Below are 13,068 nucleotides of genomic sequence, written 5' to 3' on the forward strand. Positions count from 1 at the left end.
GATGGCGGAGAGTAGGTCGGAGAGTGCCCTAGGACAAGCCTAAGATAAGATTAGCTTGGAAAGCAGTATTAGTAGGAGGGACTTGGTGACGTCAAAGTAATCCTTGAGGAAAGTTCGGATAGATGTGGAAGGTAGTATGGGACCGTACTACTAGAAGCAGTGGATTCGTACTCGAATCAAGGAGGGCTAAGATAGAACCAGGAAACTTGGAGAGCGTGTGAGACCTCTCGAGAGTATGTATAACCCTGACATTTATGTGTTTTATTTCTGTATGGAGATTACGTGATATGGAGAAGGAGGTTCAGGTTCTGGATCAGGATCAGGATCAGACTCGGGTGCGGGATCCGAGCAGTTTGATGATGGGCTACATGAGAGGTATCCTTGAGGTGACCCAGTCATTTTTGGGTTGATCAAGGAGGGGATTATTGAGCTGATGGAGGATCGCCTCTAGAAATTCAGGAGTGACTTGGCGTCCAACCAATCGGGTTCGCGCACAATGTCCTTCAAGGACATCAGCGGGAGTGGTGCGTCATACTTTCATGGGGTGAAGGACCCCATTGCTGCCAGGAGATGGATCGCAGACATCAAGCTTGCACTGTTGACGAGCTTCTTCCCGGAGGGGTCGAAGGTCCGCTTTGTTGCGGGTTGTTTGAGGGATAGAGCTAGGGATTGGTGGGAGTCAGTTGGTGACTCACTGGGAGCCCCAGCCATCGAGGCTATGACTTGGTCAGACTTTGTGACCGAGTTCAGGGCTGAGTTTGCGCCAGTTGTGGAGCTTCAACAACTGGCCAGGGAGTTCCTTGACATGAGACAAACTACAGAGTTAGTGGTGGAGATCACACCAAGTTTCAAGAGAGGACTTTGTTGGTACCTTAGTATGCAGGGGATGAGGAGAAGCGGAATATTCGCTATCATGATATGTTGAGGGTTGATATTCAGGAGCATGTCAGCTACTCAGCCTGCCCGACCCTTGAGTCCATGATTGCCAGGGCGAGGGAGAGGGAGATTGATTTGGAGCACATCAGGAAGAGGAAGGCAGAGTAGGTTACTAGGGTTTCGGGGAAGAAACCCAAGGGATCAGACACTAGATCGAAGGGCCAGCTGGGCCAGAGCCGCTGCAGGAAATGCGGCAGGCCGCATGAGGGAGCTTGTAGAGCGGGATCACCCGGCTGCTACAAGTGCGGCAAGACGAGGCACTTTGGAAAGGATTGTACTACTCCTGCCCCTACTATTTAGATGTCAGACCTGATATGCTTTCATTGCAATCAAAGGGGCCATAAAAAGGCCAACCGCCCAAGGTTGACAGCAACAACAACAATGCCAGTGGTGGCGTCAACTCCAGCGACTACACAGGTTACGGATGGCCGGAAGGTTAAGTCAGAGGCTCCAATGGTGAGGAGCCAAGCTTTCCAGTTGACAGCCGAGGAGGCACACACCGCACCCGATGTGGTGACGGGTATGGTTTATTCTCTCTAACTTTTATTATATGTCGCTTGTGATATTGATGTATTATGTCATATGTTTTGTCAAGGATCGTTCCATGTGAATGGTATCCCAGTTTAGGTGTTGTTTGATTCGGGTGCTACCTGATCATTTGTCTCTCTTGCGCTTAGCAAGAGGTTCCCTGAGTCTTCGGGCATGTTAGATTGCCCTCTAGTGGTCAAGATTGCGGACGATCGATCAGTACGAGCATCAGAGGTTTCCAGGATTGTGTTTTGAGGCTGTTCGAGGAGCGCTACTTGGTAGACTTGGTTCCCATACCGTTTCGGGGGAACAAGGTTATTATAGGCATGGATTGGTTGAGCCCCAATGGAGCGGTGACTGATTGTGCGCAACAGTTGGTCCGAGTCAGGACCCTAAGTGAGGCAGAGCTGGTGATTCAGGGTGAGAGGCCATAACGTGGACCAACTTTATGTTTAGAAGCGAGGGCTAGACGCTACCTCCAATAGGGGTAGGCAGGGTATGTCGCCTATGTATTGGATACTCGGGAGACGGGTGAGGTGACGTTGAGTGGCGTACCGATGGTACGAGAGTACGCAAATGTATTTCCGAAGGAGTTGCCTGGAATACCTCCGGAGAGGCAGGTAGAGTTCAGGATCAACCTAGTCCCTGGTGTGGCTTCGATAGCCAAGGCACCGTATCGACTGGCTCCTTCTGAGATGCAAGAGTTGTCTACACAGCTGCAGGAGCTGTTAGACAAGGGATTCATTAGACCGAGCAGTTCATCCTAGGGAGCGCCGATTATATTTGTGAAGAAGAAGGACAGGTTGCATCAGATGTGTATAGATTACCGGAAGCTGAATAAGGTAACGGTGAAGAACCGTTACCCACTCTAGAGGATTGATGATCTCTATGACCAGCTTCAGGGAGCATCTTGGTTCTCCAAGATCGATCTGCGTTCAGGTTATCATCATATGAGGGTCGAAGAGATGGATGTGCAGAAGACTGCCTTTCGGATGCGATATGGTCACTATGAGTTCATGGTAATGCCTTTCGCGCTGACCAGTGCTCCTGCCACGTTCATGGATCTTATGAACTGTGTGTGCAACCTGATGTTGGATCGGTCTGTGATAGTTTTCATTGATAACATATTGGTCTATTCCAAGACACGGGAGCCACATGAGGAGCACTTGAGGGAGGTATTGGATACTCTTAGGAGGGAGAGCTTGTATGCCAAGTTTTCCAAGTGTGAGTTCTGGTTGCGCGATGTGCAGTTTCTTGGGTACCTTGTCAACCAGAACGGGATTTCAGTCGGCCCAGCCAAAGTGGAGGTTGTGATGAGGTGGGAGGTTCAGAGGTCTCCATCTGAGATTTAGAGCTTCCTTGGATTGGCAGGTTACTATCAAAGATGATGAGTTTTGAGCATTCTAACACTTCCTAAGTGTACATGCAACCCTAATAACCTTGGATCTATGTTTGTCTAATTATCATGCAAAGTTGAATTCCAAGGTTATATTCCTATCTAGCATACATGGGGAACAATTTTAACTTGAATCATAGATAGAATAACTTACCTTGTTGTTGCTTGTGTTCCTTGAAACCTTGTGAGCCTAGCACCCCAAGTGTGATGCCTCAAATGCTTCACACAACACCAAATGCTCTTGGAAAGACTCTTGAGATAACACACACTTCTCAAAATCGGCCAAGCCCTCTTATTTCTTATGTCTAACTTGTGTAGCCAATTTTGTGGAGAATGGGACTCTTATATAGTGTTGGCACATCTAGGGTTACACCATGTAAACCCTAATGTGTCATGACTCTTCATTTCCATGACCCATGGGTTTGTAACTCCCATGGAGCATCCATGGAGCATTCAATGGGTAGAACCCAACTTGATAATCCATGGAGCCTTATAGCCCACTATACAAGATATGGATGATTTACATAACCAACCCATATATTTAATTAGTTATCCTTTGATCACTTAATTAATTCCAAATTAATTCTTTGATCAACTAATTAAATAATATTATTAATATATTAGAACTTATAATATATTAATAATCTCCAAGTGTTATTTCTCTCATTTAGTCTATCCAATTGCATGGTGCCATGCAACCCAAATGGACCATGCCGGGTCGGGTCAAGTACAAGCCCGAAATAGTTATGGACTTAGACACCTTATCCAACAGTCTCCCACTTGGATAAGTCTAATAACTATATCTCTAGTACTTCAGGAACCGACCGGCAATCGTAGCTCTTTCAAGGTCTCTCGGAACTGAGAAGATGATGATACGCCATTTAAGATAAGTGATCATATAATCCTCCGTTCTAGATATCAGCCGGACAAATACATGGAACATTGTCTTGCTCATTGTCCAGCATTTGTTTCCCGATTTCCGATTTGTTTGACATAGAACTTAATTGAACACATCAACTTAGTTCTGACCGGGCCCGGTACATAGGTCAAAACAAAATCATCGAGGGGCCCAGATATCAGCTTCCAATCCAAGAAGGAACAGATAAACTTCGACTCATATGTTTGTTCTACCACTCATTGAATTACACACAAAAGCACGTTTTATAACATCGAGTTACCAATGCGGTTTCGTACAGTCAATGCATAACCAACTTGTAACTAACAAATCATATCTCTAGGTTTGAAGACTTATATGATATTACCGTCTCACGATCACTCGAGATAAAATTCCATGAAGTGATTCCAGTGAGCGTGGGTTGTGTCCAATGCTCAGAACTTATGAGCACACATGATTGTTGTAGCCTTGTCCAAGACCTCTACAACCAAACATGACAGTCTTGATTCATATCTACTTCCAACATATGACCGACTGTGGAGGTTTGAATAATATGTTATACCAAACAAAATTATTCTGGAAGTCAAAACATGCAAAAGAAATATAGTAAACGATTGACAAGAGATAGCAACACTTTACTCATAAATAAAACACCTTTTATTCATCATCAATGTCAATTACACTTTACAAATTTTCGGGTTATCTAACTACTAAAACTTATATCATCCTTCAGCCCTATGCTCCGAGCATGCTGAAGATGCTTAACCCTACTCAGTCCCTTCGTGAGGGGATCTGCTGGGTTCTCATCCGATGATATCCTCTTTGCCACGAGGAGTCCTTCTTCGATCCGATGTCTAATGAAATGGTATTTTCTGTCGATGTTTCTGGATCTCCCATGATCCCTTGGTTCCTTGGCTAAGGCAACAACACTTTCACTATCACAGAAAATTTCCATTGGCTCTTTAATAGCTGATACAACTCCAAGGTCTCCAATGAAGTTCTTCAGCCATATCGCCTCCTTTGCTGCTTCACTAGCTGCAATATACTCTGATTCACAAGTAGAATCTGCCACTGTCTCTTGCTTGGAACTCTTCCAAGAAATTGCTCCTCCGTTTAGGGTAAAGACCCAGCCCGACTGAGAGCGGAAATTATCCCTATCAGTCTGGAAGCTAGCATCACTATACCCAACAACTCTCAAGTCATCACTCCCACCGAGGGTAAGGACCCAGTCCTTAGTCCTTCGTAGGTACTTGAGGATATTCTTTACCGCAGTCCAGTGTGCCTTGCCAGGGTTCGCCTGATACCTGCTAACCATGCTCAAGGCAAAAGCTACATCGGGTCGAGTACACGTCATAGCGTACATGATCGATCCTACAGCCGAAGCATAAGGTGTTCGACTCATTTCTGCTATCTCAGCCTCAGTGCTAGGGCTTTGTGTCTTACTCAATCTGGTGTTACTCTGGATGGGTAACTCTCCTTTCTTGGAATCCTGCATGCTGAATCTCTTCAGCACCTTATCCAAGTAGGTACTCTGACTAAGTCCAATTAGTCTTTTACTCCGATCTCTCAAGATTCTTATCCCTAGAATATAGGCAGCTTCACCAAGGTCCTTCATAGCGAAACACTTCCCAAGCCAGGACTTTACTTCCTGCAGGGTTGGAATGTCATTTCCTATGAGTAGTATGTCATCCACATACAATACCAAAAAGCTAACTATACTCCCACTAGCCTTGACATACACACAAGATTCATCTTCACTCCTAGAAAAGCCAAATTCCTTGACCTTTTCATCAAAGCAAAGATTCCATCTGCGAGGTGCTTGCTTCAATCCATAAATGGATTTCTCAAGCTTACACACTCTATTAGGGTACTCGTTGCTGACAAAACCCTCTGGCTGACTCATGTAAACATCTTCAGCCAACTTTCCATTAAGGAAAGCGGTTTTGACATCCATCTGCCATATTTCATAGTCATGAAATGCAGCTATGGCTAACAGAACCCGAATAGACTTAATCTTGGCTACCGGAGAAAGGGTCTCATCATAATCCACTCCAGGAATTTGAGAGAAGCCTTTTGCAACCAGTCTAGCCTTATAAGTGTGTACTTTACCATCCATGTCGGTCTTCTTCTTGAAGACCCATTTGCACCCTACTGTCTTACGACCTGGTACATTTTCAACCAAGTTCCAAACTTGATTGTCATACATGGATTGTATCTCGCTATCCATAGCCTCTTTCCATTTAGCAGACTCGGGGCCTGCCATGGCTTCCTCGTAGCTGTTAGGGTCATCTTGACTTACTAGTGTCTCATCACTAATAAGTGTCTCACCTTCTGCAGTAATATGGAATCCATAGTAATGCTCAGGTGCACTCCTAACTCTCGTGGAACGTCTCAGAGGTACAGATTTGTCAATTGGCTCAACAGGAGTTTCCTCCTCAAGTTGAGGGCTAGAGTTTGAAGTTCCTTCACCGCTTGATTCTTGAATTTCTTCAAGATCAATTTGCCTCCCACTGTCTCCTTGGCTTATAAGTTCTCTCTCTCGAAAGACTCCTCTTCTTGCTACAAAGAACACATTGTCACTAGGTCTGTAGAAGAGGTAACCAAAGGATCGTTGTGGGTAACCGATGAAAATACACCTCTCGCTTCGAGGTTCAAGCTTATCATGAGTCTCGCGTCTCACGAAAGCCTCACAACCCCAAATCTTGATGTGGTCTAGTTTAGGTACTTTACCAGTCCACATCTCGTGAGGAGTTTTGGCAACTTTCTTTGTAGGGACTAGATTAAGAATATGGGCGGCAGTCTCCAAGGCATACCCCCAGAATGAGATTGGTAGCGTAGCTCGACTCATCATGGAACGAACCATGTCTAACAAGGTTCGATTACGCCTCTCAGCCACACCATTCAACTGTGGTGTCCTGGGAGGTGTCAATTGTGAGACTATCCCACATTCCCTTAGATAGTCGAGGAACTCTGAACTAAGATACTCACCACCACGATCGGATCGAAGCATCTTAATGTTCCTGCCCAATTGATTCTCGACTTCCTGTTTAAATTCCTTAAACCTCTCGAACGTCTCTGACTTATGCTTGATCAAGTAGACATATCCATATCTACTATAATCATCAGTAAAAGTCAAATAATAACGATTAGCATCCCTTGTGGCATGTTTGAATGGTCCACACACATCCGTGTGTATAAGGTCCAACAAACCTTCACCCCTCTCACACGAACCTGTGAAGGGTGACTTTGTCAATTTTCCAAGTAAGCATGATTCGCAACTATCATCTGACTTTAGGTCAAACGACTCCAAGACTCCATCTTTTTGGAGTTGGCCTATGCGCTTCTTGCTTATATGTCCAAGACGACAATGCCATAATGATGCTTTATCCAAGTTATTATTAGTAGAATCAATACACAAAACATTATTTCCTGAGTTATCTACAACAGATACAGCTTCATACACACCATCACAAGGTAATGCTTTAAAATAAAGAACATTATTAAAGAAAGCATCAATAGAACCAACTTCATTATTAAATGAAAAGGTAAACCCTTGTTTGTACAAAGCATGAAAGGAAATAATATTTCTTGCCATTCCTGGCGAATAACAACACTTATTCAGATCTAAACTAAACCCACTACTTAGCGATAAAGTATAAACTCCAATCTTGGTAACAGGTATAGCTTTCCTATTCCCCATGATCAAGTTTATCCTTCCTTGCTCCACATCCTCACTTCTTCTTAGTCCCTGCAAGTCACAACAAATGTGAATACCACACCCGGTATCAAGGACCCAAGAATTAGAATGGGGTGAGTTATTAGAAATGATAGTGTAAATACCTGCATGGTTGGGTTTAACTTTCCCATCCTTCACATCTTGCTGGTATTTTGGGCAGTTCCGCTTCCAATGAGCTTTTTCATGACAATAGAAGCATTCAGCCTCTTTTGGGTCAGAAGAAGGAGTAATGAAACCTTTCTTGGTTCCACTTGAAGAAGAGCCATCAAAGGTTCGAGCCTTGGTACCCTTCGAAGATCTCTTTCTCTTCCTCCATCGATTCTTCCCGATTGCCAAAACCGGAGTAGAGTTTTGAGTAGGAGTGATAGCAACCGACTTCCCCTTAAGACCTAATTCTGCGGTCTTGAGAAGTCCCTGAAGTTTGCTGAGAGTGACTTCTTCCTTGTTCATGTGATATGTCATGCGGAATTGATCATAGCACGATGGTAAGGAATGCAAAATAATATCTATTGCAAGATCCTCCGGGAAGTTCACATTAAGCTTCAGCAAACGATCCACATACCTTTGCATTTTCTGCATGTGGCTCGTGACGGATTCCCCGTCCTTCATCATGGTTGTTATCATGGAGCAGATGATTTCATACCTCTCTTGTCTTGCACTTTGATGGTATCTTTCCATCAAATCTTGGTGCATGTCATAAGGGTAGAAATCCTCATAAGACTTTTGGAGTTCCGCTGTCATCGTGGCCGTCATGATGCAAGCCACTTTCGTAGCATCCCTTTCATGTGCCCGAAATTCAGCGATCTCCTGAGGAGTTACAGTGGACTCATCAATCTCCTTAAGCTCCTTGTCAAGGACATATTCTTTGTCCTCGTAGCGGGTAATCATCCTGATGTTTCTGATCCACTCATTGAAGTTGGATCCATCAAAGGTGACTTTCCCACACAAGTTCATAAGGGTAAAGGAGCCATTAGGATTAGAGCCAGAAGCACTGTTGAAAGACATCTGAAGGAAAGAGGACAAGATTAGTTTAGATATAAGAGAGTCCTTAATAAAACACCCAAATGTAATATTAAGGCTAGGATCCAATCACAATATAATATAGCTTAGAAGAGGTATGCCGTAATCTAAGCTATATCATATTTGAAAGGTAGGTGAATGACGATTCACCAATTTCCACCACGAAAACCGCAATATTTTAGTATTAGGTTTTTGAATGGTTCTTAGAAATTCCTAGATTCTTTGAGATTCAATGAACTTTTCAAAGGCATGTTTCAATCTCGAGTGTGCCCTCCAAGTTTTGTGACTGGGATACCGAGGATCACAAAACGAGGTGTGAAGTAACCATGCAAATCACTTGGTACCCTTAAAGTTTATCACTCAATCGATGTGCCGGTTAACCACACACGCTCCATCGATACTATAATAAACCCTAAGTCACCCTTTACCTACCTTGTTAAGTCCAAGTTAGTGTGCCGGTTAACCACACACGCTCCACCAACGACTTAATCAAAGTGTAAAGTGTAATTTCATGGAATAGCACCTTATTCACATTTTTCCTAAAGTAACTAAGATTGGGAATTTAATAAAACATTTAGTTACTTTATAATATTCATCATACTTTGAATGAGAATTAATAAGTCCTTGTCTTACCCGTTCGGCTAACGACCCTCCACCGATCAAGCAAGCGGTGGGTGAGAGTGGACACCCATTAAGTCACCATTTTATAGGCAACAACCTTATACCCACCTTATAGACCGGCTTCGTGAATGAGGCGTACTAGCGGTAAGACGACTTTGTTCTTATACATATATATATATATATATATATATATATATATATATATATATATATATATATATATATAATTATTAAATCATAATAATATAAGTATAAGGGTTGAATTTTAACTTTTAAAATTCTAGGGGTTGGAACTAAAGTTTTAACTTAACTTTACTTGTTCCAAAACTTGAGGGCAAGTTTTGTAAACTTTCAAAAATTTTCATTTCTTGTAACTTATGAGTTTAATAGAGTAATAAAACGAGGACTTTTCATTTTTCCTAACTCTTGTGTTCTTTTAATGGTTTTTAATCCAAGAGACTTTTGGTTTTCCATAACTTGAGGACAAGTTATGGACTCCATTAAAACACATTATGATCATGAATTAATCTACCACATAGGTTACAAATAATTCCTATGATCATCTAAACATCATAAGAACAAGAATATGAATATGAACACTTTCAAGAATCAAAATCACATTTAATCTTTGTAATTTTGATAACTAGTTGTTGTAAATGAGTTAGAAAAGACATTACACCTTCTAAAACAAGTTTTCAAGTACCAAAACATTTTAGGGTAATGATTCTAATCCATTTCCAGCAACTCAAGTCGAAATTCTGCACTCTGTCGACCCTACTCGCCGAGTGCAAAAATCTACTCGCCGAGTAGGTTGAAGATACACATGAACTCGACGAGTCCTCCCCATGGACTCGCCGAGTCCATCAGTCAGACAGCAGAATTTTCGACTTTCTTCAACTTTTAAGCACAAATAACAAACAAACAAGCCTAGGCTTTGATACCACTGATGGGTTTTGAGCATTCTAACACTTCCTAAGTGTACATGCAACCCTAATAACCTTGGATCTATGTTTGTCTAATTATCATGCAAAGTTGAATTCCAAGGTTATATTCCTATCTAGCATACATGGGGAACAATTTTAACTTGAATCATAGATAGAATAACTTACCTTGTTGTTGCTTGTGTTCCTTGAAACCTTGTGAGCCTAGCACCCCAAGTGTGATGCCTCAAATGCTTCACACAACACCAAATGCTCTTGGAAAGACTCTTGAGATAACACACACTTCTCAAAATCGGCCAAGCCCTCTTATTTCTTATGTCTAACTTGTGTAGCCAATTTTGTGGAGAATGGGACTCTTATATAGTGTTGGCACATCTAGGGTTACACCATGTAAACCCTAATGTGTCATGACTCTTCATTTCCATGACCCATGGGTTTGTAACTCCCATGGAGCATCCATGGAGCATTCAATGGGTAGAACCCAACTTGATAATCCATGGAGCCTTATAGCCCACTATACAAGATATGGATGATTTACATAACCAACCCATATATTTAATTAGTTATCCTTTGATCACTTAATTAATTCCAAATTAATTCTTTGATCAACTAATTAAATAATATTATTAATATATTAGAACTTATAATATATTAATAATCTCCAAGTGTTATTTCTCTCATTTAGTCTATCCAATTGCATGGTGCCATGCAACCCAAATGGACCATGCCGGGTCGGGTCAAGTACAAGCCCGAAATAGTTATGGACTTAGACACCTTATCCAACAAATTTACCAGGTCGTAAGACAGTTGGGTGCAAATGGATCTTCAAGAAGAAGATTGACATGGATGGTAATGTACACACATATAAAGCGTGGCTGGTTGCAAAGGGCTTTTCTGAAACTCCGGGAGTTGATTATGATGAGACCTTTTCACCAGTGGCAAAGATTAAATCCATTAGGGTTGTGTTAGCCATTGTTGCATTTGATAATTATGAAATACGGAAATGGATGTCAAAACTTCCTTTCTTAATGGAAGTTTGGCTGACGATGTTTACATGAGTCAGCCAAAGGGTTTTGTCAGTACAGAATACCCTAATAGAGTGTGTAAGCTTGAGAAATCCATCTATGGATTGAAACAGGCACCTCGGAGATGTAATCTTTGCTTTGATGAGAAAGTCAAATAATTTTGCTTTTCAAGGAATGAAGATGAATGTTGTGTCTATGTCAAGGCTAGTGGGAGTATAGTTAGCTTTTTGGTACTGTATGTGGATGACATACTACTCATATGAAATGACACCCAACCTTGCAGGAAGTAAAGTCCTGGCTTGGGAAGTGTTTTTCTATGAAAGACCTAGGAGAAGCTGCCTATATTATAGGGATAAGGATTCTGAGAGACCGGAGTAAAAGACTAATTGGACTTAGTCAGAGTACCTACTTGGATAAGGTGCTGAAGAAGTTCAGCATGCAGGACTCCAAGAAAGGAGAGTTACCCATCCAGTGTAACGTCAGACTGAGTAAAACTCAAAGCCCGAGTACTGAGGCTGAGATAACAAAAATGAGTCAAGTACCTTATGCTTCTGCAGTAGGCTCGATCATGTATGCTATGACTTGTACTCGTCCTGATGTAGCCTTTTCTTTGAGCATGGTTAGCAGATATCAGGGGAACCCTAGCAAGGCTCACTGGACCGCGGTAAAGAATATCCTCAAGTACCTACGGAGGATTAAGGACTGGGTCCTTACCCTCAGTGGGAGTGATGACTTGAGAGTTGTAGGGTATAGTGATGCTAGCTTCCAGATTGATAGGGATAATTTCCGGTCCCAGTCAGGCTGGGTTTTTACCCTAAACGAAGGAGCAATTACTTGGAAGAGTTCCAAGCAAGAGACAACGGCTGATTCAACTTGCGAATCAGAGTATATAACAGCAAGAGAGACAACAAAGGAGGCGATATGACTGAAGAACTTCATTGGAGACCTTGGAGTTGTACCAGCTATAAAGGAGCCAATGGAAATTTTCTATGATAGTGAAAGTGCAGTTGCCTTAGCCAAGGAACCAAGGGATCATGGGAGATCCAGACCCATCGAAAGAAAATACCACTTCATCAGACATTGAATAGAAGAAGGACTCCTCGTGGGAAAGAGGGTATCATCGGATGAGAACCCAGCAGATCCCCCCCACGAAGGGACTGACTCGGGTTAAGCATCTCCAGCATGCTCGAAGCATAGGGCTGAAGGATGATATAAGTTTTAGTAGTTAGATAATTTTGAAATGTGTAAAGTGTAATTGACATTTGATGATGAATAAAAGTTGTATTTATTTATGAGTAAAGTGTTGCTATCTCTTGTCGATCGTTTACTATATTTCTTTTGCATGTTTTGACTTCCAGAATAATTATGTTTGGTATATCATATTATTCGAACCTCCACAGTCGGTCATATGTCAGAAGTAGGTATGAATCAAGACTGTCATGATTGGTTGCAGAGGTCTAAATTGTTGGACATGGCTACAACACTCATGAGTGCTCATAAGTTCTGAGAATTGGACTCAACCCACGCTCACTGGTATCACTTCATGAAATTTATCTCGAGTGATCGTGAGACGGTAATATCATATATGTATTTAAACCTAGAGATATGACTTGTTGCCTATGAGTTGGTTATGCATTGATTGTACGAAACCGCATTGGTAACTCGATGTTATAAAACATACTTTTGTGTGTGATTCAACAAGTAGTAGAATAAGCATATGCGTCGAAGTTTATCTGTTCCTTCTTGGATTAGAAGCGATATTTGGGCCCCTCGATGATGTTGTTTTGACCTATGTACCGGGCCCGGTCAGAACCGAATTGATGTGTTCAATTTAGTTCTATGTCAAACAAATTGGAAATCGGGAAACAAACTGTTGGACAATAAGTAAGACATTGTTCCATGTATTTGTCCGGCTGATATCTAGAACATAGGATTATATGATCACTTATCTTAAATGGCGCATCATCATC

The sequence above is a fragment of the Lactuca serriola genome, chromosome 5 (genome assembly GCF_051521515.1).
Source record: "Lactuca serriola cultivar US96UC23 chromosome 5, Lser_US96UC23_V15, whole genome shotgun sequence".
Classification (NCBI taxonomy): domain Eukaryota; kingdom Viridiplantae; phylum Streptophyta; class Magnoliopsida; order Asterales; family Asteraceae; genus Lactuca; species Lactuca serriola.